This window comes from Dipodomys merriami, unplaced genomic scaffold (assembly GCF_024711535.1).
Source record: "Dipodomys merriami isolate MVZ:Mamm:240054 unplaced genomic scaffold, mDipMer1.0.p SCAF_75, whole genome shotgun sequence".
NCBI lineage: Eukaryota > Metazoa > Chordata > Mammalia > Rodentia > Heteromyidae > Dipodomys > Dipodomys merriami.
In genome coordinates, this window is record NW_027206346.1 from 6,053,134 (window position 1) to 6,080,956 (window position 27,823).

Sequence of the window (27,823 nt, forward strand, 5' to 3'; positions counted from 1 at the left end):
GGGAAATGGGCAGTGACAGAGAAGAAGCTAGTAAAGACAATGAATGTGAAGATGGAGAGTGTGTCATGGAAATCACAGATGGTGCTTCTTGTGCAAGTAGTTAGTCTTTGGCAAGTGATGATAGGAAACCTCAGCTTCCTAAGGCAAGACCTGGCTTTATTGCCTATCTGCACTGAAAGGGAAGAATCTCCTGCCTCAGTTTCCTAAGTTGTGGTATCACTGTCATGCACTACCACATTCCTCTTTGAAACATTATCTTTCATGATAATTATTGATTTTCCACCTTTGACTTTGATAGTCTTGCATCTACATTTCTTTTTTTATGGAGGGGAGGGGGGGGTCTGGTCATGGGGTCTGAACTCTGGGCCTGAGCGTTGTCCCTCAGTTTTCAGTTCAAGGCTAGCACTCTACCACTTGAGCCACAGCACCACTTCCGGCTTCTTTTCTGCTTATGTGGTGCTGAGGAATCGAACCCAGGGCCTCATGAATGAGAGGCAAGCACTCTACCACTGAGGCTACTTCCTAGCCTCCATCTATGTTTCTTGACCTTGGTATAAACATGTCTCTCTTTGGATATAAGGAAAGGAACATAATTCCAACAACTTCCCATACTGAAACACCTACCTTGGGTACTGTTAACTCACTTTGCTCATCTGGCTTCTGTGGAGACTGTCAATTTGCTCTGCTCCTTAAGAGGCCTGCCAGATTCTCAGCTGTGTACTAGAGGAACACGGAGGTGGAGGGTTTAAGATGGAAATGTGAATGAAGAAATTTACTTCACTGAAACTTCTGTTATTTGCCATATTTTTGCTTGTCATGTTTACCTTGCTCAGAGTTTACATTATTTTAATAGTATGATGAAGTAATAACATTTATTTTCCTCAGCATTTAAGTTTAGTTCTTCGTTTTCTTTGAGACAAAGTTCTAAGAAAAAAACAACTAACCTCATGTGCATTTCCACAAATGGATGTTTTCCTTTTCATATTCCCTTGTAAGACAATAATTCTTGGTTTTTGGAAAGTTAGGAAATAGAAATAGACTAAAACTTTAAACAAAATTCATTTATTTGTGATGTCAGTAGGCTTTGGATTTTTAGTCACTAAAATGTGTGTGATTGTGTTCAGTCTGGTCCACTCCAGTGAGAGCATCCTTCTTTACTAAGTTATTAACAAGTGAATGGATTGCCTGACAAAATTTGGAGATTTTGTTTTTGTTTTCTTGGCAGACCATTAAAACTTTCTTTAGAGAAAATAAAAATCACACTATCTTATCTTCATAGAGTCCACTATGCTTCAGGTAATTCATCTGTAACCTTTAGCACACAATCCAGTATACTTGCTTCTGGATTTATTGGAGCATTCTAGCTGCCACAAACAAGGGAAAATATGCAGCCAGTGTTCTCTGGGTCTGGATTACTTCCCTTAATGTAATGTTTTCCCAGTCTTTCCATGTTGTTACAAACTGTAGTCTATCGTGCTCTGTGATGGATGAGTGGGATATCTGTGTTTGTGTGTGCATGTGTGTGCAGATCTAAACTTATACATATATACTACATTTAAGTGTTATCTGGGTATTGGAAAGTGAGAGACATGAGCCTTATCAACAGTCTTGAGTCTTGTTACCCTTGTGCATGGCCTGAGGTGACAACAGCTGATAGGCTATCAGGCATAGAAAGAGGATGTTTCTCTCACCATCAACTTTAAGGTAGATATTGAGCTCAGCTTTCTCTAACCACGGGTCTTCTATTGTAGTAATCCAGCTAAAGATTCAAAGAAACTATTTTATTTTATTTTATTTTTATAGTCCTGCATCTCTAATTCTCACCAGGGCACTGTCCCTGACCTACATTTTGCTTAAGGCTAGCACTCTACCACTTGAGCCAAAGTGCCACTGCTGGCTTTTTCTGGGATTAACTAGACATAAGAATCTGCCTGTGTTGGCCTTGAACTGCAATCCATAGATTTCAACTCCTGAGTACCTAGGTTCACAGGCATGAGACACCAGTGCACAGCTAGAAACTAAATAATGGGAGTATCCATTATATACCTCCACCTATCTTTGGAAAGATTTTCTAGCATGTTCTGACCAGACCAATGTTAACTACTAATCACTAAGAAAATAATTCTTGACACACTCATTACTACAAAAGAAATCATTGAGCTAATCTCCATAATATGACGCAACATTGTATAACTCTTACATATAATACTCCCAATTTATCTCATTCTTGGATCTTCAAACCAACTTCTAATAAATATGAACATTTGTATGTGTAAAAGCGAGTGCATGATTTTGACCTGTGACTTAAGAAAATAGAACCTTGGGTTGGGAATGTGGCTTAGTGATAGAGTGCTTGCTTAGTATGCATGAAGCCTTGAATTTGATTCCTCAGTACCACAAAAAAGCCAGAAATGGTGCTGTGCCTCAAGTGGTAGAGCACTAGCCTTGAGCAAAAGAAGCTCAGGAGCAGTGCCCATGATCTAAGGTCAAGCCCTTGGACTGGCAAAAACAAACAGGACTAGAATAAAATGGGAACTCTTAATCTTGTATGCACTTCTGAACTTTATAACTTGTAAAATATAATTTTAGCAAATTAGATTTGTTTAAAAATTGAAAACCTATATTACATGCTATCTAATATATGTGTTTTAAAATATAATTGATACCAATGAACCCATATTCTTTGAATAACATACTAATCAAACTTATATGCACCTTTGAAGAAGCAAATTTAAAACTTGGAAATTATTTGAAGAACTGAGACTTGGAGGATTTTCTACATTCTCAATATACCTTATTATGAACAGGAACACTTAATGTAGAAAGCAAAATTAGTGGTTCTCTGAAAGGAAGATTAGTAATATTTACCATTGAAAAAATAATTCAGGTAAACACAAATAGCACCCCAATTGAGTGCTTTTAGGGGCTAAAAAAGGTACCTCATTCCCTGGATTGTGAACAAGCATTCTGAAATGTATAGCGACAGATAAATACTATTATTAATGATTACCATTTGGTTTATTCATCTACAGGAAATCTCATTCCGTCTAGTTCTTTATATTGAACAAACATTCAAATTACTAAACTATACACAATGTTTCAAAGTTTACATTTTATGAAAATGAAGTGAAACAATATTGGTGCCCAATGAATGTGAGATGATGAGTTTTAAAGGGTTTCATATATCTTAAGACATTTGACTTACATGAATGGTCTGGGAGTATTTAAGATAAATGGATAAGTAGATTACATACATACACACACATACATACATACACACATATGCATGTATATTTCAACAAGTACAATAAAAATCTTTAAAAACAAATCACGCCACTGGTAGCTGCAGATCAAACAATTACACATAAAGAATTCTTTTTTAAAACACTGAAAATGGCTCATCAGAATACTTGATAAAATTCATATTAGAGGCCCATTTCTTCCAATTCTATTACTGATGTGTCACTTCAATATGTGAATCCATTTATTGAAAGCATTTGTCCCTTCTTTTTGAATTTAATTCTAGGAGTCTCTACGTTCCTTGTTCTTGGTGAATAGCATCTTTTTTTATGTTAAAGGTCAGGACAATGGTTGGGGGGGTCTTTGTAGTTATCTGATATGGTAAAGATAGAGCCATCAACTACATCATCTCAAAACTGTTGAAAGTCACAGTGGCTGTGATCCTGGGAAGCACAGGTCTATCTAAGTTTACAGGAAAGCCTGGAGAAATCTTCATTTGAACACATTCTCTAAGCTCGATAAAGGGCTTGAAGGGAGCTATCACTTCTGTAACATTCAATAATTCACTACCTAAGGGAAATTCGTGACTGATGGCAATTGTGACTTCAAATATCTTCTTATTTTCTTTGAATACCAGTTCTCTTCCTGGATGAGGAGCTTGTCCACTTCCAGCAGATCTATGCTCCTACTTTGTAATAGTGCTCTGAGGGACTGTTTTGGAATGGGGTCAAAATTCTGTTCCATTGAGCACTGTCTCAGCCCCATAGGCTGAGGAGAGTGGGAGGAGGTGGGGATGGCAGGGAGATGACTCCTTCTTCTAATACAGGCAAGGCTGCTCTGAAAAGAAGTCAGAGGATCCCTCTACAGATTAAATGTCCACAATTAGCCAAGCAGGAAGTACCTCAGCAGGGCTGAGTGAAGGAGTGATTCTAGCGGGAGCCATGACCCTGGGTCTTGGTCTGGCGCAGCCAGACCAAGTAGCTGCAGCTACTCCAGCTATTTCTCATGAAGCTCCAGTGTAGCCCAGCAGCTGCATGTCTGCTTCCAGCAGTGCCCCAGCTCCCCAGTCCTTCTTTGCTAAGGCACCAGAGCAGACCATGCACCGCTACAAATACAACATGCAGGAGATCATACCCTTGAAGCCCAGTATTCCCCAGACAAAGCCCCTATTCCCTGGGCTACAGCCCCAGCTTCAGCTCCAACTCCACCGGATAAGAAGGGACCTGATGCTCCCCCTATAACTCAGGTCAGATTTGTCACTTCACTAGCCCAGGAGGGGCTGTAAGAAAAGATCCCATATTGGGGAAGGCAGCAGATGAGACAGTTCATCTGCAGCCCAGTTCTGGCTCCAAAATTTTTGTGGATTTGGGGGTCTGTTGAAAAAGGTGGCCTGTAATTTTCTGGCTAGAAAGTTCATTCCTTCTCCATTCATAAAGTGTTTGGTGATTCCCAACTTGCCACTGATTACTGGGTATAGACTGGCAATCTAGGGATGCCCTTGCTGGTGGTTCAAGGCAGAGGCTTTCAGGGAAAAAGGACAAAGCTGCTCTTCCTGTTATGCCTGGCCCTTGTCCCTGCTTGACCCCCTTCTACCCTGAGAGAATCCCACACCGTGTTTGTTGCTATGAATGGGTCTGTTAACCAGGTCCTTTACCTTGTGTTTACTCTGAAATTGGAGAGAAGTTGAGCCAAAGCTGCCCCTATCAAAGCTTGCCCCCACCCCATTTTGCCTACCATTCATGGTATTGCAGGTTTGCCTTGGCAATATGTATATTGCCCTCTCTCTCTCTCTCTCTCTCTCTCTCTCTCTCTCTCTCTCTCTGTCTCTCTCTCTCTCTCTCTCTCTCTCTCTCTCTCTCTCTCTCTCTCTCTCTCTCTCTCTCTCTCTCTCTCTCTCACTCACTCTGCATCTCTCCATTTCTCTTTTGCCTTTATTTTATTTACACTACTATGTATATACTATATCTGTATAGTATAGATATAGTATATACTTGTATATAGTATATATAGTATATGCTATATATATATATATATACTATATATATGCTATATATATACTATATACATAGCAGTGTACATATACTATTATAAATTTTGTGTTTTGTAACTTTGTAGCATTTTAAGTAAGGTTGTGTTTATGCTTTGCTGGGTACAATAAAGATATTCTATTGAATAAACCTAGCATTAGAATGCAAAGAATACATGTCTTCTGTTACATTTTTCCTTTATTCATGCTTTCCCTGATTTTTTGAAAAATATCCTCCTCACTGAAATATTCTTTTGTTCCTTGATTATAAAATGAGTCCATTCTCCAGATAGAAGTCTACCGATAATTTTCCTATTCTTTCTGTTTTTATCTTCTTGAAAAAGCCCTCCAATTTGGGCACATGTGAAAGAAATGAAGTTGATTGATAAAGTTGCAGAATATCACTGTTCATTAAAATGTTAACCTCTTATAAATACGTTAGAAACAATAACAAGAAAGTAAAAAAAAATACTTGTGTCCCTATCTTGGGATTTATTTTGCTTAACATCATCTTATCTGGTTGTATGTACATAGCTTTTGACCTTTTTTGGTTGTCCCAGATATATACTAGTCATTGCAAATAAGGGAAACAGTGGACCCTATGTTTCTTTGTGGCTGGTTTACTTCCCTTAGTATAAATTTTTCCAAGCCTTTCTGTACCATGTGATTTTTTTCTTTGTCTGTTCCTCCTCCATGGTATAACCCATGTATTCACTGTTTTTCTTGTCGATACTCTGCATCTTGTATATATAGTTCTATAATTTGGGAAGGGAAAATGCTTAAATAGGCATATAGGTTGATCCATTGTAACAATGAGATGTACAAGACACTATGTTGAAAACTGAACTTTACCATTTATGGGGGGTGTGGGGAATTGTAGTTGTGGAGGTGGGAGGGGAGGGATGGTAGGGGAAAAACAAAGGAGGAGGCAACAATGCTTGATAGGAAATATACTCATTACCTTGCTCATGTAACTGTAACCCCTCTGTACAGAATTTTTACAATAAAAAGCATATTTTAAGAAGTCAACCTTTTCTGTTTCAATTGTCTATCAATAAAAATGATTCAGAGGCTGTTGCTTCCCCATTGAAGATGAAGCTCAAATGCTTTCATTGGCACTTCATGTTAGTCAAGTATGTGAGAGTTATTTCAAACCTGACATTGAAATCTTGTGTATTTTACATTCATCAGAATGCAGAATTAGGAAAAAGAAGCATTCAACTTTGAAAATAACAGAGAAGTTCTAGATAAAAGTCACTGAGAAATTGCAAGATTTTCAATAACAGAGGTAGTACCACATCTGGTTTTTACTAGGGATAAGTGTCATGGATTCTTTTGCCCTGGCTGGGTGCAAAAATTAATCCTCACGGGGCTGGGATGTAGCTCAGTGGCAAAGCGCTAGCCTAGCAAGTGCAACGTCCTGAGTTTGATCCCCAGAACCAAAAAAGAAAAGACAAAAAAATACAGTTAAAAAAAAACCAAACAAAAAATTAATCCTCACATCTCATCTTCCTAAGTAATCTTTACCACTCAGAGTGAGAATCGAGTTTAGAGTTTGTTTTCAAGACTAGTGCTCTACCGGTTGAGCCACAGTTCCATTTCTGGCTTTTTATTAGAGATGTGTCATGGATTTTTCGCACAGGATGGCTGCAAACCTTAATCCTCAAATCTTAGCCTCCTATGTAGTCCTTACTACTCAGGGTCAGATAGAGTTTGTGTCTGACCATTTGGTTCAAGACTAGTGCTCTACCACTTGAGCCACACTTCCACTCCTGGCTTTTTTCCCTGGTTAATTAGCGAGAAAAATCTCATGAAATTTAATACCTGGGTGGTATTTTACCTCGATTCTAAAATCTTAGCCTCCTGAGTAGCTAGTGTGAGCCACCACTGCCTGGTTCTACACTTGGTCCCTAGCTTCAGGCCCCTGCTCTTCACTCCCTTGATATTATTGGTGGTGTCCTCGTTTCAGATTTCAATTGAGCTTAGTGTCCTGCGTCATTCAGTCTCTGGTTCCAGGAATCTATAGCAAGGCTGTTATGACATCTAGACTAACCATAAGGCAATAAGCCTGGGATAAACAGCGTGGTGTCCAAGCCTGCGGCTTCTTACATCTGTCACTGGGCGAATGATCCCAGGACTCATTTAATGCCACTGCCTTCTTGGAGGCCTCCTAGCTTCCTTACGATCTGACTGCAGGCATGTCATGACCTGGGGTGCAGGGCACTAAGGTTTCTCCTTCATTCCGCTGCCATAAATGGGACTTTCAGAAGTCATTTCTCCCTTTTGAATCTTCATTTCACAGAAATTGTGCTTAAAACCCTGCATTCTGATGCTTCCTTCTTCTGGATCTTTGCCTATCTAGCAAGTTTGCCAGATGTTCATGCCAACAATTGTACTGATTCAACACCCAGTGACATGGGGGCCCTCTCTACTCCTCCACTTATGCCAGGCTCAAAGGTCTTTCGTACCTAGCATGCATCTTGATTCCTAGAAACCCAGGGCTATGATTTCCCTGAAGAGCCATGGGCTTAAAAACTTTGATGGAGTTAGGCACCAGTAGATCACATGTATAATCTTAGCTACTAAGGAGGCTTTGTTGTAAGAATCAAGGTTCAATTCAGGTTGAACAAGTCAATAACACTCCTCTTACAATACCACTGCATTCCAAGACGTGACCCCCCCAAAGATTCAAACCAACTAGAGATGTTCTCATTGTGTGTGGGGACTAGCCTTTCTATGAGCGTATTCCTGAGGGCTCCTCTTGATCCAGGAGCCTTGGAAGGGGCAAAAGCTTCCTCCAGCAGCAGGCTTATTTCCTGTCTATGACCAGCATAGGCCACATCCTCTAGCAAGCAGAACCTCCTTGTCCAAGTTGGGAGAGCTGCTGTCCCCATGATATCTGCTGGGGAGATGATAGGCAGCTTCATGTGCCTGTGGGTGAGTGGAACCATGGATTCTGCTAGTCCATCCAGCAAGGCTTCATCCAGAAGTCTATCTAGTGCCCAGCCAGCAGAGCCTGGTATCTCCTTGGGTTCCAGCATCCCTACTCTGCAATGTTAGGGAACCCACAGAGCCCACTGTGATGTCTTCGCACTCCAGTTTCAACATTCCATTGCCAGCCACCAGCCTGTCCTTTAACTGTGGGCCTTGGCAGTTTTACCCTCAACAGCATGGGACATTTCCAGATAGCAAGCAAGTCTAGATCTTCATTTGGAACCCTGAAGACTACTAATATAGGCTCATCGCCTGCCCCCTGACAACCTGGACAGCCTGGCCCTCCCAGCTCCATTTTCCAGCATGTGCTTAGGGGCCTTCGGAGCTCGGCTTCTGCTCCCTACAACTACACATGTCTCCTGGAAAGAGCCCTTGAACCTGTTGCGCCCCAGAGGTCAGGCCACAGTGAGGTCTCTCTGCCCCCAGCCTGGCTCCTAGCACAACCACAATCAGGGCAGCACTCCCGGGCTCCACTGCAGACCTCTGACTTGGGTCAAAAAAGTTCCTGTGCTTGTGCAGTCCACAGTCAGCAGTCGGTAGTCCTGGAACAGGGGCATCTACTAAGGCCACTCCAGAAGAACTTTTGCACCAAGCAGGTTGATTTTGGAGCAGCTCCTCTTCCAATTGCAGGCCTGGTGTCCATTGAAGCAGAACATGACACTGCAAAAGATCACAGTGCACAATAGAAGAACCTGACAAGCAATGGTCCTGTGCTCAGAAACCTGACAGAGACAGTAAATCAGAGAGAGAGTAAGGCTAGATTGTACCTGCTTCAATATCCTTGCCAAGAAATGTTTATTTTCACCAAGATATAAAGAGGAAACTTCTAACTCTATCTCTGACAAAGTATCTTGTACGAATCTAGACTTCCATAAACAATCACAAAAGTAGAAGCTATGTGAAAAATAAATATATTTATGTAAATATATATATAATACAAATATGTAGGAATATATATTTATATTAGCGTATTCACATATACAATGTGAATATGTATATAATGTATGTATGTATAATGTATAATGTATATTTATGTGTATATATCTATATATATAATGTACAGGAGAGAAAAACTGCATAGTATTTGGAGGAATAATTACCAAAATCTTCCCAATTTTCATTAAAAGCATGAACCCTTATATGCAGGAATCTAGCAGCTCAACAAAAAATTAGCATAATCCCATAGATCCACACTAAAACACATTCTAATTAAATACTCAAAGACAGCAGTCCTCCCAAAGCACAGAGACACAACTCCTCACACACAAGTGATCTTCAATGATATTATGACCAATTTTTCATTAGAAAAAAGAGTATTAGGCAGCAAGGGCAACAAATTCAAAGTGCTAAAAGAAAAGGACATATCTAACACCAGCCTTTCTTTTATAACATTCCCCCCACCCCAGAGATAGGGGCCGAACTCAGGGCCTTGTACTCACCAGGCAGGCACTCTTCCATTGAGCAAAATCCCCAACCTTACAACTACCCTTTCTAAAACAAAACAAAACAAAAAATATATTTCTTCTAAAAGTGAGAGATGCTAAATACTGAAGGCTCAGGCCTATAATCCTAACTACTCTGGAAGCTGAATTGTGAGGATTGTGGCTCAGAACCAGCCTGGACCTTGTCCCTTCAGGAGTAAATTGTGGGAGACAGGTGTCCTTAAGAAGGATGGAGGACTTTGTGCTGTGTCATTCCTGGAACAAGTCATAGGATAAGGTGGCCATCAAGAATGGAGGCTATTGGCTAGTGTCTCCACAGAAGCAATTTATATAATGCAGGAGTGCTCTCATAGGTCAGAGGACATTGACCACTGTCTTAGTGGTTTCAAAAATTCCATGAAAATAACCATAGCAACCTCAAGTCCTCCTGGAATCTCTAGCAACAGTCTTGGAGGCCTAAGAGCTACAGTGTCAATGGTGGCAGGCTGTAATTGGTCCACTTTTTCTCTGACCTCACTTGGTCTGAATCTGATTTGTCCATTTCCCCCATGATGTCACTATGCACAGTTGTGATTGCTCCATTGTGATAGGTCATGTAGGGTATATAGGAAGCCACTGTGCCCCAACATTTGTCAGTTAACAGTGCTGGGAGCTCTCGCTTGGTAAGCTGCTGGATTAACTCAAAGCTAGATTGATGATCTGTTTGGTTGCAGGTTTTGTTGGTTGGATTTTGGTATTTCTTTTTTTACTTTTTGCCGGGTTTCCCATTATTTTATTGAGTTAATTTTTCGGAGACTTGCTACCTGCTTTCATAGCAGGAGGATCGCAGAATACAAAGAATCATCCCCGAGCTGCTTGACGAGGAGATCATCAAACAATACCAGACAAAAGAACTCCTTGACCAAGTTACCTGAGTGAAACTGTCCCATCACCACTTCACAGACACCGAGATGGCAGTTTAAAATACGTCATATGGGAGAGTCCTCCAGGCATTGAATAGAGAATAAGATGGACATTTTTAAGGCTGGATGGCCCAGACACATCATCAAGTTGTACCTGGTGATGGAGAAAAAAGAGTATGTATATCTCATCATGGAATTGGCCACTAGGGGCTACCTTCTGAAGTCTATCTGAAAATCCCACCACTTATATAAAGTTGAAGCCAGGAGATTCTTCAAACAAATTGTACTAATTACAGCAGAACACAATCGCACATTGAGATCTTAAGCCCAACAATATCCTTTTGGACAGCAAAGGCAATATCAAGGTTAGTTATTTTGGTCTAATCATCTGGTTCTCCCCGGGGCAGCTGCTGACAAATTTATGTGGTGTTGTGCTATTCCATACCCCTGAAATGTTCCTGCAAGAAAGAAATGATGGCTGGAACTGGCTTCACACCTGTAATCCTACCTACTCAGGAGGCTGAGATCTGAGGATCATGGTTCATTGCCAGCCCGGTCAGAAAAGTCTGTGATATTCATCTCCAATTATCCACTAGAAAACTGGGAGTGGCACAGTGGCTCAATTGGTAGAGTTCTAGCCTTGAGTTGAATTGCTCAAGGACACTGTTCAAGCCCCACAATTGGAAAAAGAAAATATGCCTACAAGGTGGAAATCTGGAGCTTAGGTGTCTTTTTATATTTTGTTATAACAGGAAGATTTCCCTTTGAGGGGAGGATGTTATCCAGGTAGAGTCACTAGTTCTGAGGGCCAAATATGTTGGTCCATATAAACTGTCTGTTTGAGGACAAAATGTAAACTGCCAACTGGTAATTGAGGACCTGAGGGAGAGACAAATATTGAACAAATAATGGAGCACCCATAGCTTAAACAAGTTGCATAATATTCCCTGTGTTCTGATGAGCCAAGACTCAACAAGCTGGAACCCACCATTCTTAAAGTAAAGTGTGACATGAGGTACTACCATATGAGATCCAGGGATCTATACAGGACAGAACATTCAATTATGCCATGGGCATGTACCTTTTAATTAAAGAAAACTTAGGCTGTCCAAGTAAAAAGAGTACCTTCAACAGTGCCACCGTGCCCAACTCTTGCAGATCTTTCCAACTTACCTCTCCCTATAGAAGGAGAGCCAGTTTACTTACCTGGCTTAACCATTACATCTTGTCATCTGAGTTTCAATTGCTTTATAATGTCAAGCAGTCACCTCTGAAGAGAGGCTTAGGTACCACTCTGCCTGCCATTCCCTTCTGTTTCTTGCAGAAGAACCCCAGTCCTAGCACAGTTCCAGGCCAGGATTCTGTGTTGTTTCCCTTGCCTGGTCTTTCTTTTTAAGCAGCAGTGAAAGATTCCTCTCTGGGGAGCCACAATTTGAGATCATAAACTGTCTACTAAGAAGCAGGGTTGGAGGAGGGCGGTTAGCAGAATATTCCCTTCCTTCTGGGTAGCCTCATAATTAGACTAAATATAATTTAAGGCGGAGATTTGGCAGGATGGGTGTGGCTAGCGAATAGCTACCACTCTTCTCAGAATATGCTGCAGTATTCAGGCCCAGGAGCAGAGCAATTCTCAAGAAAGTGGTGGAGAGTATTATAAGACATCAAAGATAATAGCAGTTGAGAGCACAGGGACCTGTTATTGGGATGTGAAAGATTGCAAGAAGTATACTCAAAAACGAATTATAGGAGGGATAATCCCTATACAGCCAAGGCTGCATAGAGAGATCATGTCTCAATCCAAAGGCTGGCTACTGAAGCCAGAGGAACTAATGTTTGCAAGCAATTACAAGTAGGAGATAGTGTTCTACCACTTGAACAACAATGCCACTTCCAGTTTTCTGGTGGTTAAATGGGGATGAGTTTCAGGGACTTTTCTATCTGGACTGGCTTTGACCTACGGTCTTCAGATCTCAGCCTCCCAAGAAGCTAACATTAACAACCTAGGATTACACTCAGGAACAATGCCCAGACCCTAATTTCAAGGCCAAAGACCATACAACAAATAATAAAAAAAGAAAGTAAAAGGGGACAGTGGGTGGAGAGATTCACCATTCATCAGATGCATGTCAGGTGTGAATGATCCAAAATGTAGGCTAGGAGCAGACAGGGAACCTACCCAAGACACAACTGATCATTTATTTGTGGAAGCCAAGTGAAAAGTCAATAAACCAATATATGAAACAACTATATAAAGATAAATTGTGCAGGTGAGAGTGCCAGAAAGAGTCCTTGTGAGTCAAGTGCTGGTGGCTAACACCTGTAATCTTAACTACTCAGGAAGCTAAGATCTGACGATCATGTTTCAAAGTCAGTCTCAACAAAAAATGTCTCTGAAATTCTTATCTCCCATGAACTAGCAATAAAGCATAATTGGGAACTGTGGCTCAAATGGTAGAATACTATATTTAAGATTTTAAAAAGATAAGCAACAGTGACCAGGTCCTGATTTCAAACCCGTTCAAACCCCAGAATCCACATACATAGAGAAAAGGTTTCTGTGAAGAGGTAGCACTGAAGCCAAGACCTGTAGATTGAGAGGGAGCCAGCTTTGGGGGCATGTGACAGAGGCAATAGCTAGGGTGAAAGTCTCAGGGCTGGAATAAACCCCATATCAGGAGGAAGTGGTGTGTGGCTGGTTCTGAGTGAGAAAGAGAATGAGGTGAGGTACATCTGAAAAATGGGGGCCAGGTGGGCACTGGTGGTTCACACCTGTAATGTAAGCTACTCAGGAGGCTGAGGATTGAGGATTGTGGTTCAAAGGTAGCCTGACCAGGAAAGTCCATGAGAATCTTATCTCAATAACCAACTCTGAAAAAGCTGGAAGTGGTACTGTGGTTCAAGTGGTAGAGCACTAGCCTTGGGCTCAGGCTCTGAGTTCAAGCCCCAGTCCTCATACTTCAGCTTTCTGAATAGCTAGGATTACATGTGTGAGCCACCACAGACAGGCAACCCTTTATTATATATTATCTAACTTAATGGTTGTGACTTTCCCATTAGGAGGGCTCACTCTGAGCTCATCCTATTCTGGTTCACTTTCAGTCGATGGCCAGGTCAGTTTCCCCTCTGGAACTAACTTGTCTGTGGGAGGAGGATAAAGCCCCTGAAGCGCCTTCCCTTGTTGGGTGCATCCTATATTGTAAGAGTGATGAAAGAGGTCCAAGATTAAAGCTGGGCTCCTAAGGTGGAGTTCCTATTGTGGGCAACCTGGGCTGGTGTGCAGCTTTGAACAAGTGACTCTGGGAAGATATGAAAAATAACCACACTTAAATCCAATTTTTTTCAAAATCCTCTTGAGAGCTAGAAGAGGAGAGGGGAAGGGAAGATATATTCTGAATAGTTTCCTTCCTGTTGTGACATTGATTGATACATTTTGCTCAAGCAGGAATTACTTCTTATCCTGGGAAGGTCCTCAGTTTACCTTCCCGTGGTTGAGAGTTGTATGAGATAAAATCCTCAGCTGTCAGCTCTATTAGGGCTACTTGACCCAGAGAAGAGGGCGACCCTTTTTGCAAACTGCTCTGCTCAGAAGGAGGTCCAATTTTCTGATTTTCAATAATGGGGACTAGGTGCTGCTAGAGAAAAGGATGTTATAAAATAGAGTGAGTTTGGAGCTCACACCCTTCAGAGGGAGGCCCAAACTGAGACCTGCTCTGAGAGAAAATCAAGGAACTGAGAGGAAGTTAATATTTTAGGTCATATGGCCAGAGAAGGCCTTTCTGTGGCAGAACTTCTGATCTAGCTGCTGAAAAGATGAACGAATTAAACAAAGTTTATTTTCCTTTTGTGTGTGTGTACAAGTACTGGGGCTTGAACTCAGGGTCCCATACACTTGCTTAGCTTTTTCCTGCAAGGCAGATGCTCTACCACTTTAGCTAAACTTCTACTTTGAAGTTTTTTGCTAGTGTATTGGAGATAGGAGTCTGTCAGAATTGGCTTTCCAGACTGGGTTTGAACATGGATCCTTAGATCTCAGCCTCCTGATAAGCTAGGATCAAAGACAGGAACTATTAAGCATTCAGGTCCACACAAAGGTGTAGAAGAAGTTTCCAGAGAAGAGAAGAACAAATTTGCAAAGGCCTTGCCTGATTTGTCAACTTGTTGGATATTGTTTATTGATTTATTTTTGAACATGGGGCTTGAACACTGGGCCGGGGCACTTTCTTTCAGCTATTCAGCTCAAGTCTAGCACTCTACCACTAGAGCCACAGAACCACTTTGGATTTTCTGGTGGATAATTTGAGATAAGAGTTTCACAGTCTTTCCTGCTCAACCTGGCAATCCTCAGATCTCAGCTTCCTGAGTAGCTAGGATTACAGGCATGAGCCACCAGTACCTGGCTGGATATTTATTTATATAGGAATACAGCAATATCCTTGTAAATAGGATGAAAAATATTTAAGTTGGTCACTCCATATGAGCCTCACTGGCTTTAAGTTTTCTCTTTGATAGTTAATATGAAGGAAAGCCACAGGGGGATTCACCTCAGTTTATTATAAAAGGATGTCTCTGGCGTGTTTTTACAACAGTGTGCACAATGTAAAAGATAATAATGTTATTCATGACATTATACACAGTAGTAGAAAGGTAGAAAACCAAATGTCTCTTGATGGGTAAACAAAATGTGGTATAACCAGCCAAGGGAATATTATTCAATCTTAAAAAGGAATGACATTCTGACCATGCTACAACAAGAATGAATCTTTAAAATACTGTGAAATAAACCATATTAAAAATAAAAACTATATTTATGATTCTACATATATAAGGTACCAAAACATAGTCAAATTTGCTGGCTACCAGTGGCCCACACTTATAAAACTAGCTACTTATAGGGCTGAGAACTGAGGATGGAGGCTTGAAGCCAGACTAGAAAGAAATGTTGCTGAAACTCTTATCTCCAAAAAGTGAGATACAGTAGAGGTGAGACTCAACAATAGAACTGTGGAGCACATGGGCAGCAAAGATGGCGTTGGGAGGGGGTTGAGTGAGCAGAGCCCAATTTACTATAGAGCACATGGGCAGCCAAGATGGCGCTGGGAGAGAGTAGAGTGGGCAGAGCCCAATTGATCTTCCTATCAGTGCCTAACCAGCCCATGAAGGCTCAGGTGCATGATAGGGTGTGACCTTGACAGTGATTGGTTCCTCTTCCTCCCTTGCCATGCCACCCGCCCTTTTTGTATTTAATAAGGGCTGCTCTCTGTTAATAAATGAGTTTTCTACCTGCTGGATTTGGCTCCCTGCTGCGTCTGATTGTCTCCTGGGCTGGGGAACAGGCGAGCGCCACACTTACCTTTCCTCAGACCCCATCCATCTTTCGTGGGACGGACGAAGACCCAACATAGAACATCAGCCTTGAACAAATAAGTTTAACATAGAGGGGCTGGGAAAGTGGCTCAGTGGTAGAGAGCTTGCCTTGCATGCCTGAGGCCCTGGGTTCGATTGCTCAGCACCACATAAGCAAAAAGAAAAAAGCCATTGAAGGGTAAACAAAGGAGGAGGCTGCAATGCTTGGTAAGAAATGTATGCATTATCCTGCCCATGTAATTGTAACCCCTCTGTAAGTATGTTCTCAAATAAAATAAAATATTAAAAAAAAAAAAAAAAAGAAAAAAGCCGGAAGTGGCGCTATGGCTCAAGTGGTAGAGTGCTAGCCTTGAACTGAAGAGCTGAGGGACAGCTCCCAGGCCCAGAGTTCAGGCCCCACGACCGGACCTCCGCCCCAAAAAAATGTTTAACATCGAATGGAGAATAGAGAATGAATGATGTGGCCAGTGCAGGTAAGAAAGAGCAGGCTTTCTGTGTGCAAAGGACTTCTTGGTCAACAGCACTGTGACAGAACACACAAAGACAGTACTAGGCTGAGAAGTAAGGACAAGGAAGACAGGAGAGTTGATTACCCGTTTTTTTGTTGTTGTTGTTGTATTTGTTTTTCCCAGTACTGGCACCTGGACTCAGGGCCTGGGTGCTGTTCCTGAGCCTCTTTATGCTTTGGGCTAGTGCTCTATCACTTGAGTCACAGAACTTCTTCTTTTTCTGAGTAGTTTATTGGAGATAAAAGTGTCATGTCATGGGCCTTCTTGTAAGGCTGGCTTCAAATGGAGATTAGTCTTCAGATTTTAGCCACTTGTGTTGTATTCCAATTTAAATTGTAGTATTCCAATTTCCCAGGAAGATATGACAGCACTCAGGCAATTTGGCTGGAAGTTCTTTATTTAGCCATATTCCATCTGTCCTCAGCTCACAGAGCTAGAGAACAGCCCTGTTTGTTGTTCAGGGGGGATTTTTATAGGAAGTGCTTTCACATAGGTGATGTTTACCAAAGCAAGCAAGCAAGGTTACAGAAGCAAATCATAGCCTTGAGTCAAACATGCCTTGGGACATTGGACCTTTGCCCTGATGTTGAAGAAGGGGAATCCTTTTCCCAGAGAGAATGCATGTCAGCATGCACCCTCACACCACACAGAAGCTCAAATGGGGACACACGAGTCAATGCTTCTGACAGTGCGCTGAAATTTTCTGAACAGGAATGATGTTTATTACAACTTCCTGAGTAATAAAGAACTCAGTACAGCTGGTGATAAGCATCATAATTGTTAGTGGCATTCAGCAAAATTTGTGATAAACTGCAAAGCTGCCAGTCTGGGAAGCTTGAGGGAGAGAGAGAAGTTTACTTTTAGCAAAAATGTTTCTGAATTTACATTTTTGTTCCCATGGATATCCTTCTTTACCAAGGGAAAGGGGCTCAGGAGAGAAAATTAGCTACCGCAGGAAGGATTGAGGCTAGAATAAACTTTCTTCCAGTGAATAGCAAATCAGATATCACACTGAGTAGCTAGGATTACAAGTTTGAGCCAAAACTGCCTATTTTGATTAATTCTTGTGTGTCATCCCCAGGAATGTGGATTCAAGCCAAGGTGACCCAAGCCTTCAAAGTTTTGTTACAGATATTGACTCAAGCTATGATGTCAGAAATACTGACCTTACTGTTCAGCCTGGAACCAAAAGAAACGGGAGGTGAGAGTTATCTATGTTTGTGGCTTGTAAATCACCAGGATTAGTGGCAGGCTGGAAAGAAGAGAATCAAGAGGGCACATGTGGAACATGGCAGACAGGAAGGCATCAGGGAAGAAGCAGTTTCGGGATGAGCAGTGGATCAGGAGGACCAGATTCTCTGTGGTGCAGAAAGTCTTTCTTCAGAGCCCTCACCACATTAGCCTGTCTTGGGTCACTCCATGTTTGTTTGGTGTTTCAGCCCTCAGTCATTTGAACTCTTAGGGCTTGGGGCTTCCTGTACATCCTCCTGGAGCCTGGCACAGGGTCTAGCCCACATTGGTGCTGGCTGATGGTTGCCTAATGGGGCTGGATAGAGACAAACACTAAACTGGAGGTTTCTGGAAGGGATCGGCGTGCACTTAGTGTCCAGAGGACATGCATGGGACTGTACCTTCATGAGGAAGAGGCCAGAGGACAGTCTCATGTTGCCTCCCTAACACTTTGGTAGAAATGGCAGACAGATGTCACAGGCAGCAGGAAATGCTCTCTGGTTTATATATGTGCATGCACACCCAACATCTGTGGCCCATTAGTGGAACAGTACACACTGATCACAGCATGGACCCCATTTCATGGCTGCGGACACTGAAATCCTGGGGTCTTGGTGTCCTCAGGCCTTGGCCAACAGCAGTGGGGAGTCTGAGACCTTGGAGGCAGGGCAATGGCAGGGCTCCAGCAGTATCTGCAAAGCCTGAGAAGCTCGACTCCTCAAGGATAGCTCACAGACGCAGAGGAGGCTGTGAAGAGGGATAGATCCCTGGGGTACACTTGAACCACCAAAACGCACCCTGCTCACTAGCACCAAGCACGTACGGCTTATAGCCCAACAATCCAATTCTTGCTCTTTCTCACCTCACTTGGCAAGGGGGGGAGCCATGGAGGAGCAAGATGCACCATTTCAGTTGAGGAGGGATATATCTGATATCAGACCCACATATCACACCTAGATAGACTGGAACTCTCCAGAAGGCCAAGGTAACAGATATATTCGTTGTCTAACAAGTGTGGAAGTGGGAATCTTGACTGTGAGGACTCCATAGTCCCCAACTTGTGGGTTGGTGGCTGCGACTCCCCCCTGAGGTGGTGACTAAGTGGTAGCATCTGGGTTGCTAGCCTGTAAACAGAAGAAGTGAAGGTGGGCTGTGGAGTGGCCTGGTGCCTGGGCCACACTCTTTTGCTGAGTTGTTACTGTTGCTACCATGTGGATGTGCCTAGGCTTGGAGCAAGGTTACAGGGCCGGTGGGACTGACTGGCTGTGCAGAAGCAGAAGGTGTCACTTCTGCAGGCAGTGACTCTATTACTGGCAGCCCTATGCTTCCTGCTCAACGTGGGGCTGGGGCTCTGCACCATAATCGGCAGCCTGATGGCACCCCGAGGGGTTAGGAGGCAGATAACTGAGTGCCTCAGTATGGTGCTGAGAGAATGCTGCTCCCCAGTCTCCCACCCCTGTCTGGGTTTACTTCAAACCTGCAGCTTCTCCTTTCTCCTCCTCTGTGACCTCAGTGGCAGCACCAGAACAGTCTGTGCTTCTTCCTACTTTTCTCCCAGGTGGGGTAAATTGAGGCTGCGAGGATAGGGATTTGTCCACTCAGTAGAGTCAGAAATAGAACCCAGGGCCCTTGGTGCCCCAGTATGGAAGTCTTATTTCTACTTACCATACTTTACAATCAGTTCTTTCTATTGCCCTCTCCTGTCCCCTGACCTCCTCCAGCATTCTCTTTCTGGAGTGTACCCTGTCTGCACATGTCTGTATCCTGTAGGACTGATGCCCTCATCATCTTTGTTCCCCTCCCTAACTTCCACCTGCATATCCTGTGTCTCTACTCAGGTCAGTCCTTTTCCCATTTAACCACTTGCACAGGGACGCTAGGCCTCCCCACTAATTCTCCCTATTCACTCTTCCCCATCCTATCTGTATTTTAGGTATTGTTGATTGGGGAGTGAGTGCAAAGACCCTCTTGGAGCTGTAGGCCCCTTGGAGGGAGTGAAATGTGAATTTCTGGTTCTTGAGGAATTTGCCACCTTTGACTCTCCAGTAGTCCAGATGTGTTCCTGTGGAGGGATTTCCCAGAATGTCCCCAAGAGCAGTTCCCTGAGGGTGGAATGCCACATGCCTTCCTTCTCTGCCAGGAACTGATGGGACATGGTATTTTTTGGTATTCCAAACTGTGATCATATTTGATTCTGCCTCTTTGAAACTTATGTACCTGCACATCTGTACGTGCATTTGGACTAAAATAGCAATTTTTCTTCCTGTGTGTGTGTGTGTGTGTGTGTGTGTGTGTGTGTGTGTGTGTTTTCAGATCTTCAGTCTTAAACTCAGGGCCTGGGTTCTGTCTCTTAGTTTTTATCACTCATGACCAGTGCTCTACCACCTGATCCACATCTCTACTTCTGGCATTTTGGTGATTCATTGGAGATAAGAGTCTTACAGACTTTCCTACAAGGGATCCTTTATTTGTTTGTTTGTTTTTGGTCGGTCATGGGACTTGAACTCTGAGCTTGGGCGCTGTCCCTGAGGTCTTCAGTTCAAAGACAGCACTTTACTGCTTGAGCCACAGTGCCATTTCTGGTTTTCTAGTGATTTATTCGAGATAAGAGTCTCATGGAGGGCTTGGAAAGTGGCTCAGTGGTAGAGGGCTTGCCTTGCATGCAAGAGGCCCTGGATTCTATTCCTCAGTACCACATAAGCAAAAAGAAAAAAGCCAGAAGTGGCAATGTGGCTCAAGTGGTAGAGAGATAGCCTTGAGCTGAAGAGATAAGGAACAGTGCTCAGACCCAGAGTTCAGGCCCCAGGACCAGACCCAACAACAACAATAACAAAAGAGTCTCATGGACTTTCCTGCCTGGTCTGGCTTTGAACTGTGGTCCTTAGATCTCCCACTTGAGTAGTTAGGATTACAGGCGTGAGCCACTGGTGATTTGGCTCCTTCCATTTTTTGTTTTTCAAGTTTTTCATTGTTAATTAATCGTAAGAGACTCAGATTTGCCTGCCCAGGCTGGCTTTTAAACGCAATCCTCGCATTGCAAACCTCATGATTGGATTATAACTGTGAGCCACCAGTACCACTCTGGGATTTGTCATTTTTGACAAATGCCAAATGTGTCTATTGAGATGGTCTGAGCATTGAACATTGCACTGCACCCAAGGCAAATTTCAGGAGAATGACAAAGATGTAGAGACCGTTTGGTGCCTCACACACACCATTACATAATGTAAGTTAATGACTTTCTTCCCAGAAATGCATAACTCTTATCTTTATACAATGTAAGGTGCTTAAGTGCTTCTTCATATTTATCTAAAATAGTATATACATTGAAAGGAACTCCACCATATGTAAACAAAATATTTTTTGTTAGTGATGGGGATTGAACTCTGGCACTGTCCTTCAGCTCTTTAAGCTCAAGGTGAATGCTCCACCACTTGTGCCACAGCACCATTTCTATCTTTGTCTGTTCATGTGGTGTTGAGGAATCAAACCCAGGGCTTCATGCATGAGAAGCAAATACTCTATCACTGAGCCATCTTCCTAGGTCACTAAACAAAAGACATTTATGTGTCAGCTGGGCACTGTTGGCTGACACTTGTAATACTAGCTACTCAGGAGGCTAAGAGGTGGGGATTGCGGTTCAAAGCCAGCCTGAGCAGGTAAATGGAGCTGTGACTCAAGTGGTAAAGCACTAGTGTAGGGAGCCGAGGCGAGACTCGGCCCACTCCCTTGCAGCTTTGAGGTAACCACCCCAGACGGTGCTTGGCGGGACGCCTGGGCTGTGCGCGTGCACGAGCCAGGTAGAGTCCCCAGCCAATCCCATGACACCTGGTGACGGTGAAAGGCAGGCGACCAACAATAGAAAGACCCGCATTCCGATTCTCCTATATAAGCGGCTGTGTTTCGGGTGCACGCTCTCTTGAGCCCAAGCTCTCCTACAACTAAAAGGCTCTCCAATAAAGCGTGATCTGAGAAGACCCCTGGTGTGGTGGTCGTTTTACCTCGCTGGTCGAGTAGACGGTCGCTACAACTGGTGCCGAAACCCGGGAACGAACCTGGGACGGGACCCGCGCGAGAGGCCGAATTGGAGCCAGAACTCAACACGCGGAGAGGAGACGTCGGTAAAAATCCCCCGGTATGCTGTTCACTGTAGATTTAGATATTTATTGGTTGCTTGCATTGCTTCTTCCCTTGTGGCTTGTCTTTTTGATGGTGCGCACTTGCCTCGAGGAGGGAGGGTTTGATTTAATCCAGGAAGGACGCAAAGTACTAACGCAGCATCAGGATAGTCTATCAGAGTCAGCATACAGTAAGGGGGAGGAAAATAGGCCTAAAAGAAAAAGGGAAAAAAGACAAAAGGATCCTAAAGAATTAAAGCAAGAGGGGCTGCAGCCCTCACAAAAGGAGAAGGGTTTCAGAGAGGAGCGGGTCTCAAGGAGACCCCCGTGCCCTTCTTTAAAAGCAAACCGGTTCTCAGCCCTACATGTGGAAGGGCAGGACCAAGAATATAGTAATCTTGTGAGTGACTCAGAGGAAGAAATGTTAGAGGAGGAGGGAGAGCAGCTCGATCCAGCTGATAGTGAAGAGTTAGAAGAGGCTGCGGCGGAGCACGAGGCAGACAGATATGGAGGGTGGCGCCCCCTAGGGGTGGGAGTACCGCAGCAGCCAGGGAGAGGAAACGGAGCTGCCCCTCACCCGTCGGCCCCCCCGCCGTGCCCGCCGGCAGGGAAGAGTCACTTTATAAAAGAAAAAACCTGGTCGCGATTAGCAGCCGCTTTCCCAGGCTTTGAGAATCCCATTACTGCTGAAAGAAATTTTGAGCCGGTTTCCTACTCCCAGTTAAAAGATTTAGTTGAGGCAGTCAGGACTTATGGAGTGATGGCCAATTATACCACTGCCTTGCTTCGAAGGCTAACTATTAATGCTATGACACCTATGGATTGGTTTGAAGTGGCCCGTACTTGCCTTAATCACGGGCAGTTCCTTGATTTTCGGTCAATTGTACAAGACAAGGCTCAAGCCCAATACAGACAAAATGTCCGTGATGGGCACCCAGACTGGACCGTAGACATGCTTCTCGGGCAGGGAATCTACTCGGTAGACCAGACAGGATATCCCTTTGAAGTATACCGCCAGGTAAACGAGGTTTTTTACAGGTCCTGGCGAGCCCTCCCAAACAAGGGAGAGGTGGCTGGCAATCTAACAAAAATCATGCAGGCCCCTAATGAGCCATTTTCTGATTTTGTTGCCCGTATGCTAGAGACAGCCGAGCGGGTATTAGGAAATCTGGAAACAGCCATGCCATTTGTACAACAAATCATTTTTGAACAAAGCACCAAGGAATGTCAGAGGGCAATTACCCCAGTAAGAACCCAAAGCCTAGAAGCTTGGTTAAAAGCCTGCAGAGAAGTAGGTGGCCCCCTGACCAATGCGGGGCTGGCAGCTGCTGTCTTGTCGGCTGCCGGGGCCGCAAAAGATAGTAAAGGAAAAGGGTGTTTCCAGTGTGGTCAGTTGGGACATTTTAGACAGCAATGCCCACAAAATGGTGGTCCTGTACAAAATATACCCAGGCCGCCAAGGACTCCAGGAGTGTGTCCTCGTTGTAAAAAGGGAAAGCATTGGGTCAACGAATGCAGGTCAGTTAGAGACATCAATGGACATTTTATCCCCCAAATTACTAACACTAATTCGGAACAGGAGCCAAAAAACGGAGAGAAGGGCCCTCGTCCCAAGGGCCCGAAAGTTTATGGGGCATTTCAGACTCTGGCTCCCAGACAGCACCCGCAACAACTCCCCAGCCAAGAAGAGCAACCTCAGGCTCCGCAGGGTTGGACCACTGTGCCACCTCCGGACGGGTATTAACACAGCAGATGGGAGTCCAGATTGTGGAGACAGACATGACAGGACCCCTAGATGAAGGCACTGTAGGAATAGTTTTAGGACGCTCCTCCTCCACAATGAGAGGATTAATAATTTTCCCAGGAGTGATTGACCCTGACTATACGGCGACTATCAAGGTCCTCTGTCATGTCCCCCATGGAGTGGTGTCCATTTCTCCCGGGGATAGAATTGCACAGCTTCTGCTTCTCTTCATGGCAATTTCCCTGCTAAGGAGATAGAGAGAGGAGATAAAGGGCTAGGCTCCACTGGAGTCGACCTTACATGCCTGTCCATAACTTTAGACCAAAGACCCATGCTAACTCTCCAAGTGGAAGGGAGAAGATTTGAGGGATTGGTGGATACAAGGGCAGATCGAAGCATCATCCAAAGAGGGGAGTGGCCAAAGCAATGGCCAACTCAGAAATCCTCCCAGACCTTACAAGGGCTGGGCTATGCCGATGCCCCACAGTTAAGTGCAAAAGAATTGACTTGGAGAACAGACGAAGGCCAGGTTGGAAAAATGCAGCCATTTGTGGTAGACGTCCCTGTCAATCTTTGGGGAAGAGATGTGCAGCAACAGCTAAAGCTAACTTTAACTAATGATTATTCTGAGGCCAGTCAGAATATGATGAAACAGCAAGGATTTGTGCCAGCCTTGGGGCTTGGTTGGCGTCTCCAAGGACGCAAGGAGCTGATAGAGCCACTTCCTAAACAGGACAGGAAGGGTTTGGGTTTTTCTTAGGGGCCTCTGAAAACAAAGCTTCCACTGAAGGTGCGGTACCCATACCTTGGTTAACGCAAAAGGCGGTGTGGGTTCCTCAGTGGCCCCTCTTTGGAGAAAAATTGGAAGCGGCTCAAACTCTTGTCCAGGAACAGCTGCAGCTGGGGCATGTTGAGCCTTCAGTGTCATCTTGGAATACCCCAATTTTTGTGATCAAAAAGGCCTCCGGAAAATGGAGATTATTACATGACCTTAGAGCAGTAAATGCCCAGATGCAAATTATGGGACCCATCCAAAGGGGACTTCCACTGCTCTCTGCTTTACCTAGAGAGTGGCCTATTTTGGCTTTAGACATTAAGGATTGCTTTTTTTCCATACCTCTTTATGAAAAGGATAGGGAGCGCTTTGCCTTTACTTTGCCCTCGGTTAATCATGAAACCCCAGATGCTCGCTATCAGTGGAAAGTTCTCCCCCAAGGGATGGCTAATAGCCCAACAATTTGTCAATTGTTCGTGGGGGCTGCATTAACCCCTGTTAGGGAAAAATTTCCAAAAGTACAGATTGTCCATTATATGGATGATATCTTGTTGGCTGCTCCCTCGGTAGAGACTCTTCATAAGGTGTTTGGGCAGGTAACGGAGACCTTAGCTAATAAAGGATTAATTATTGCCCCTGAGAAGGTTCAGCAGACTAGTGTTGTTCAATTTCTGGGAACCATTGTTTCTCCTACTGAGATTAAACCACAAAAACTTTCCATTCGAACTGGTCATCTTAAAACACTTAATGATTTTCAGCAATTGGCAGGAGATATTAATTGGATAAGGGGGTTTCTTAATCTCCCTCGGTCAGAGTTGTTACCTTTATTTGCTATTTTGGAGGGCGACCCTGAAGTCACCTCCTCTAGATCCCTGACACCTTTAGCACTAAATTCCCTACAAATGGTTGAGGCAGCTTTGTCTAGGGCTCAACTTTCACGGGTTGATTTGAAATTACCTATTGATTTATGTATATTAAAAACAAAAAATTATCCCACGGGGGTTCTTTGGCAAAATGGCCCCTTATTGTGGCTCCACGGCAATTCTGTGGGAGCAAAAACTGTTCAATATTTTCCTGAATTAGTGGCTAAGCAGGCAATTTTGGGTATAAAGTATTGTTTAATGCACTTTGCAAAAATTCCAGATAAATTAATTATTCCATACACCCGTGAGCAAGTTGAAATTTTAGCAGCCACAATGGATATGTGGGCAATTCTTGTTTGCTCATTTCCAAATGTAATTGATAATCATTATCCTAAGCATCCTCTGCTTGCCATAGTTAACAAAAATTTAGTGTATTTTCCTGTTGTCACTTCAAAGGAGCCCTTGGCTGATGCTCTAACCATCTTTACGGATGGATCAAAATCTGGACAAGGTGCCTTTTTTGTTCAAGGACACAAACAGCCGGTAGTCTTTATTTTTCGGCCGAATGTCCCACAGGCTGTTGAATGTTTAATTGTGCTTGAAGTTTTTAAAAGATTTGATCAACCTTTTAACTTATTTTCTGATTCATTATATGTTGTAAATGCCGTTGCTTCTCTTGAAGTTGCTGCTTCAGTTAAGCAGGCCAGTACAATTTCTAATGTTTTGTTACAGATTCAATCCCTTATCTTAAACAGAAAACATACTTTTTATATTGGACATATTCGTGCCCACTCTATGTTGCCGGGCCCGATGGCAAAGTGTAATGATTTGGTGGACCAGGCAACTCGGGCTATGGCTCTGGTTGCTGCTGATCCTGTAGAATTGGCAAAAGACTTTCATAGATTGTATCATGTACCTGCTAATACCCTTAGGAAAAGATATAATTTGTCCAGGCATGTGGCAAGAGATATTGTTAAAGCCTGTAAATCTTGTGTTACCTTTCTTCATCCTCCCCATGTGGGGGTAAACCCCAGGGGGTTGAGACCAAACGCCCTATGGCAAATGGATGTTATTCATCTGACGGAATTTGGTAAGTTGAAATATTTACATGTGTCTGTGGACACCTTTTCTGGTGTCATTCATGCCACACCTCTGGCAGGAGAAAAGGTGTCTCACGTCAGAATACACTGCTTAGAAGCTTGGGCAGCTTGGGGAAAGCCCCTTAGACTCAAGACGGATAATGGCCCTGCTTATACTTCCCATGGTTTTCGCGCCTTTTGTGCACAAATGCAGGTTGCCCACACCACCGGATTGCCCTACAATCCTCAAGGACAAGGTATAGTGGAAAGAGCTAATAGAAGCATAAAAGAAATGCTTCAAAAACAAAAAGGGGGAGTTGCTGAGTCCGCGTCCCCCAGGGAAAGACTTTCTCTTGCGCTCTTTACCCTTAATTTTTTAATTCTAAATGACAACGATCAGTCTGCCGCAGATTGGCATATGACAAGAGACTCCATGGATACTAAAGACATGGTTATGTGGAAGGATGTTATTAATAATAAATGGTATGGACCGGATCCGGTAATAACGAGATCCAGGGGAGCTGTTTGTGTTTTTCCACAGAGTCAAGAAGTACCTCACTGGGTGCCAATGAGACTGACCAGGCCGGTGGAGACTGCAACAGAACCCCCTCTTGAAGATGCAGCTGATCTTCCTGCTGTTAGCAACAGTGCTAATAGCAATCCCTGTGATAGCTAAACCAATGATGCTGTGGGCTGTTACAATTTACTGACTGGATTGCCTCTGCGGTGTCCTTTTTCAAAGAGCGGGTGGGAGTCAGAATGTTTTTAGCCTGCTGCTTGGGAGGATGCGTGGTCTGCCTATGGTTGGTCTGTCGCCTTCGAGCCCAAACCAGAAGGGACAAGGTTGTTATCTTGCAAGCATTAGCCGCTTTGGAGTGTGGATCCTCACCCCAGATTTGGCTGTCGGCCCTGAGAGGCAGTTAAGCCTTACCATTCTGCATAGCCTTAGCACCCCGAGGGATCAGGGGATCCCATTGCACCGGGACAGGTATGCAATTTGCAATTTGGGACAGGGTGCAAGGCAAGTGCACTGCACTTGAGGAGATGGTTCTCATCTCCTCAAGAAGAGCATGCTGGGTTGCAAGTGGGTTGATGCCCAAGATCCCACCTCTGCAAAAAAGGCATCGGACGGGCCTGGTCATCACTGGGGAAGGCGCCCCTCAGGCGAAGACCAGTGCAAGGTCCTCTCATTAATGTCTTAGACAGAGGCCCAACCTCTACTCTTACCTGTTGCCATAAAACAAAGAAGGGGGAACTGTAGGGAGCCGAGGCGAGACTCCGCCCACTCCCTTGCAGCTTTGAGGTAACCACCCCAGACGGTGCTTGGCGGGACGCCTGGGCTGTGCGCGTGCACGAGCCAGGTAGAGTCCCCAGCCAATCCCATGACACCTGGTGACGGTGAAAGGCAGGCGACCAACAATAGAAAGACCCGCGTTCCGATTCTCCTATATAAGCGGCTGTGTTTCGGGTGCACGCTCTCTTGCGCCCAAGCTCTCCTACAACTAAAAGGCTCTCCAATAAAGCGTGATCTGAGAAG

General features: G+C 43.8%; 1 long non-coding RNA gene across 1 annotated transcript; it reads left to right on the plus strand.

Annotated features, from left to right (window-relative positions):
* Positions 1-10,440: 10,440 nt before the first annotated feature.
* Positions 10,441-27,533, plus strand: LOC138818382 (uncharacterized). Its single transcript, XR_011369094.1, has 3 exons — positions 10,441-10,969; positions 17,559-17,678; positions 26,828-27,533. It is a non-coding gene; the product is annotated as an uncharacterized lncRNA (long non-coding RNA).
* The last annotated feature ends 290 nt before the right edge of the window (positions 27,534-27,823 follow it).